Source organism: Lepus europaeus, chromosome Y (genome assembly GCF_033115175.1).
Source record: "Lepus europaeus isolate LE1 chromosome Y, mLepTim1.pri, whole genome shotgun sequence".
NCBI classification, from domain to species: domain Eukaryota; kingdom Metazoa; phylum Chordata; class Mammalia; order Lagomorpha; family Leporidae; genus Lepus; species Lepus europaeus.
This window is the reverse complement of record NC_084851.1, coordinates 33,495,356-33,500,741: the sequence shown is the minus strand read 5'-3', so window position 1 is coordinate 33,500,741 and position 5,386 is coordinate 33,495,356. Positions and strand designations below refer to the sequence as shown.

General features: G+C 35.3%; 1 pseudogene; it reads right to left on the bottom strand.

Annotated features, from left to right (window-relative positions):
- Positions 1–1,285: 1,285 nt before the first annotated feature.
- On the bottom strand, positions 1,286–1,974 carry LOC133754204 (acyl-protein thioesterase 1-like; annotated as a pseudogene).
- Between the last annotated feature and the right edge of the window lie 3,412 nt (positions 1,975–5,386).

Sequence of the window (5,386 nt, the reverse complement as noted above, 5' to 3'; positions counted from 1 at the left end):
ACATGCCTCAGAAATGTTAAGCATCCATTTTTGCTACATATTAAACTGTGGTAACTATACCACAGAACATGATTCTAATTAATGTTTATTATCCATAAACTTGTTTTCAAACATTTTTGTCAGTAATCTGGAGTTTTGACTATATAAAATTGAGTGATTGCTGTTTCTATGTCTGCACAGAAAACTAATCATTAAAATCATGTGACAAAATGAAAACCTAAGTTTACTAGTACATAAAAACATTTTTTGAATGGACTGATCATTTCCTACAGTAGCTGGTTTGAAACAAATGTACAGAAAACAAACTATGCTACCAGGAGGTGAAATCATCTCAGAAATTATTTTTTGGAATTGGTATCAACTACTTCAGAATATACTAGAATAGGACCTAATTATTCTTTGAATTATATATAGAAAAATAAAAGCACAGAATGACTTATTACCTGGATTGAAGATTCTAATAACTTAACAGGTCTAAGTTTAGACTAATGTAAGATTATTTGAAATATTATACAGAAAGGTTTAAGTAATGGTTATTTTCTCTTGAAGTGCAAATAGATTTTCAATACCATATGTCTATGATTCATAATGTCAAATTACAGCATTGTTGACAGTAGATTCTATGGCAGGAAAGCAGTATTTGGTCTGCTATGAAGGACAATTAGGAAAAAATATTGTTTTTTTTTTCTTGACATCAGGGAAAAGTCTGGCCTCCAAAATAAAAAGGTCATTACTTCAAGAGAGCAATATTACTCCTTACTGACACATAAAAGCATATCTCTATTATTAGGAATAATGTAATACCTTCTCCCTCTTAGGTATTACAATCATTACACATGAGTGCATATATAAAGATACCAGAGAGTGCATGATGACTAAGCAACTTTTGAACAAATTTACAGACTAAGTCACACTATGCTAAAATCTCTTATATCTTAACTGCTCATTCACACCTACATAAATTTTCCTTAAGCATACTGTTAAATTTCAAATAATGTAATAAAAAATCTGACTGAAATACATTATTATTTTGCTAAATTCCAGTTAAGAAAAAGAAGCTAGATGCTTCACCTATATTAATAAAAGTATATTTTGGATCATATTTTACAAATACATGTGTAAAAACTGAAATATGAATTTCCTATGAGGAGACATTATTTAGTCATTGTCATAGGTGTGTAATTGTGAAACATTTTAACAGTGCAAATAGAAGTTTCAAGGCTGAGCACAGGAAAAGCATTACACTGTACAACAATGATACTGGTGTACTTCTACACAAGGCTTCTTAATGACTCAAATCAATTAGAGGTAGGATTTTATCAATGAATTGCCTGACATCCATCATTTCCTGCTGACAGGAACTGTGCCTCATGCCTTCATAGGTCTTAAAGGTATCACTGGCCAGATTTAGCAATGTGTTTAGTTTTTCCATAGTAAGAAAACCAAACATTAGTGGACCCAAGGGTTGCAATCTCCATGACACTGGAGAATAGAAATATCCCTGTTAGCACCCCTTGTAAATGAAGTCCAAAGTGGAAGCCAGCAACTGAGTGCAGTGACACCCTCCAGTTTCTGCTATGTGGTAATAGCAGTATATAAAAACGAAGTTGTTCCCTGAGAAAATCCTTCCAAAATAATTCTGTTAGAGGGGATGCCACTTGTCACTGCTTGATCTATCAAAGCCTTTACATTTTCTGCTGCCTGTTTAATTCCAGATTCATCCTCCTGTGAGTCTGATCGAAGTCCAATATTATCAAACCAAGAAGGCATATCCATGTTTATATGTAATGTAACAGGCATAACAGGTGTATGCAAGCCGATACATTTGGTATGTGAACTTGTGACATCTGCAAAGGCTTCTGCCCATCCATTCCCAGTATCTCCCAATCCATGAAGGAAAATTACCACAGTGGCAGCCTTCTGGGCACAAGGCACAATGGCTAACAGTGAAGCAGACATGGTGTTACCGCACATACACACACTAACCTAGCAGCATGTCGGAAGTGGAAGGGAGGAAGAGTGTCTGCCCAAGGGTCTGCCAGCAGGGAGTCTCTGGAGCCCTACTTGGCATGTGTTCAGTTGTGTGGGCACTAAGCCAAAGATAATAGACTTTAAGACAGAAACTGTTGGGGCCAGTGCCGTGGCATAGCTGGTAAGGCCACTGCCTGCAGTGCCAGCATCCCATGTAGGTGCTGGTTCATGTCCTGACTGCTCCACTTCTGATCCAGCTCTCTGCTATGGCCTGGGAAGGTAGTAGAAGATGGCTGAAGTCTTTGAGCTCCTGCACCCATATGGGAGACCCAGAAGATGTTCCTGCTCCTGGTTTCAGATTGGCGCAGCTCCAGCCATTGCTGCCAATGGGGAGTGAACCAGCAGATGGAAGACCTCTTTCTCTGCCTCTCCTTCTCTCTTGGTGTAACTCTGACTTTCAAATAAATAAATAAATCTTTAAAAAGGATAAAAAAACTCAAAAGAGACAAATTTGGTCATTATGTAATAATGCAAAAATTGATGAAATGAAGAAATAGTGTTTTGAAAAATAAATAAAATTCATACATCTCTGGTTTACCTAAACAAACAAGGGAGAAGACCAAAATTAACAAAATCAGAGATAAAAAAGTGATGTTGGGACCAGTCTGTGGCACAGCAGATAAAGACACTGCCTGAAGTGCCGGCATCCCATAGGGGTACTGGTTTAAGACCCAGATGCTCCACTTATGATCCAGCTTTTCACTGTGTCTTGGGAAAGCAGTAGAAGGTGGCCCAAGTCCTTGGGCCCCTCCACCTGCATGAGAGACTCATAACACTTTCCTGGCTCCTGGATTCGGATCAACAAAACTCCAGCCATTACAGCCAACTGGAGAGTGAACCAGCAATGGAAGGCTTCTCTTTATCTCTGCTTCTCCTTCTTTCTCTGTGTAATTCTTACTTTCAAGTAAATAAAAAAATCCTTAAAAAAAGAAAAAAACCAAATGTTACAACAGGGACCACAGAAATAAAAAGAATCATCAGGAATTACTGCAAACAGCTATATGCCAACAGATTGGAAAAATCTACAAGAAATGCATAGATTTCTAGAAGCATACAATCTATCAAAATTGAGTTACGAAGACACAGAAACTTAAACAGGCCAATAAGCAAGATGGAGACTGAATCAATAATAAAGAACCTCCCAACAAAGAAAAGCCCAGGACCAGATGGCTTCACTGTAGAATTCCACAAGACTTTTAAAGAAGAACTAATTCTAATTCTAATTCTAATTCTAATTCTAATTCTAATTCTAATTCTAATTCTAATTCTAATTCTAATTCTAATTCTAATTCTAATTCTGAAACTTCTACAACAATTGAAAGGGAAGGAATCCTCCCAAATTTCTACTATGAAGCCAACATCACCTTAAGTCAAAAACAAGAAAAAGATAAGCCAATATTCCTGATAAACACAGATACAAAAATCTTCTATAAAAGGTAAGCTAATCGAATCCAAAAACACATCAGAATCATCATTCACCTGGACCAAGTGGGATTTATCTCTGGTATGCAGGAATGTTTAAACATATGCAAATAAATAAATGCAGTACATCACATTAAGCTGAAGAATAAACCCATGATTATTTCAATACATGCAAAGAAAGCATTTGATAAAATATAAGATCATTATAAAATTCTTAAGCAAATTGGATATAGAGGAATATTCATTCCTCAACACAATCAAGGAATTATAGACCAACCTATAGCCAGCATTGTATTGAATGAGGAAAAGGCAGAAGCATTTCCACTGGGGTACAGAACCAGAGAAGGATGCCCACTTTCACAAGTGCTATTCAATATAGTCCTGAATGTTTAACCAGAGCCACTAGGCAAAAAAGAAGAAAGAAATCAAAGGTATATGATGTGTAAAGGAAAAATCAAATTATCCTTGTTTGTAGATGTCATGATCTTATATATAAAGGAACCAAAAGACTTCACTGAAGAATATTGGAACTCATAAGAGAGTAAAGTTGGTAAAGTTGCAGGTTATAAGAACAACACACACACACACAAAAAAAAAATCAATAGCCTTCTTATACCTAGACAATACCATGGCTAAGAACAACTTGTAACTTCAGTACAACTTTCAATAATTTAAAAACTTTAAATACCTTGAAGTAAATTTAATCAAAGGTTTGAAAGATCTTTACAGCCAAAATTATAAAACATTAAAGAAATGAAGAAGGCACAATAATACATTAAAAATCATCTATGTTTGTGATTTGGAAGAATTAAGATACTCAAAGTGTCCATATTACCCAAAACAATTTACAGATTTCAATGCAATCCTAATCAAAATACCAATAATATTCTCAGATCTAGAAAAAATGATGCTAAAATTCACATGGAAACATAAGGCACCTGGAGCAGCTAATGCAATCTTAAACAAACAAAAAAGCCAGAGGCATCCCAATACCAGATTTTGAGACATACTACAGGGTAGTTACAATCAAATAGCTTGGTGCTGGCAAAATAAATTGACATGCAGTCCAATGGAACAGAATAGAAACCCTAGAAATTAATCCATGCATTTACACCAAGCTTTGACAAAGGAGCTAAAATCAATCCCTGGAGAAAGGACAGACTCTTCAACAAATGGTGCTGGAAAAATTGGATCTCCACATGCAGAAGTATAATACACTTACCTTACATCTTACACAAAAAGTCAATTCAAAGTGGATCAAAGATCTACATCTATGACCTGATACCATAAAGTTACTAGAGGAAAATAATGTGGAAATTATGCACGACATTAACATATGCAAAGGACTCTTGGAAAAGACCCCATAATCACAGGCAATCAAAGCCCACATAGAAAAATGGGATTACATCAAGCTACAAAGCCTTTGCACTATAAAATAAAAGCTTAACACAGTGAAGAAGCAACTGACAGAATGAGATGAAATATTTGTGAACTATGAAATTGATAAACAGTTAATATTCAGAATCTATATAGAGCTCAAAATCTCAACAACAACAAAACAATACAGTTAAGAAATGGGTAAAGGACATGAACAGGCATTTTTTCAAAGGATGAAATATAACAAATGAAAAAATGCTCAGAAATAGTAGCCATCAGGGAAATTTAAATAAAAACCATATTAGGTATTTCCTCACCCAGTTACAATGGTAACCATCCAAAAATCAGTAAAATAATAAATGCTGGTTAGGATGCATCAAAAACACTACCTTAATACACTGTTGATGGTAATGTAAATGAGCATAATCATTATGGAAGATAATAGAGAGATTACTCAGAAATCTGAAAATAGATCTACCATATGGTCCAGTCATGCATCCTTTGGGAATTTACCCAAATGAAATTAAATCACCCTATGAAAGAACCCTCATGTTCA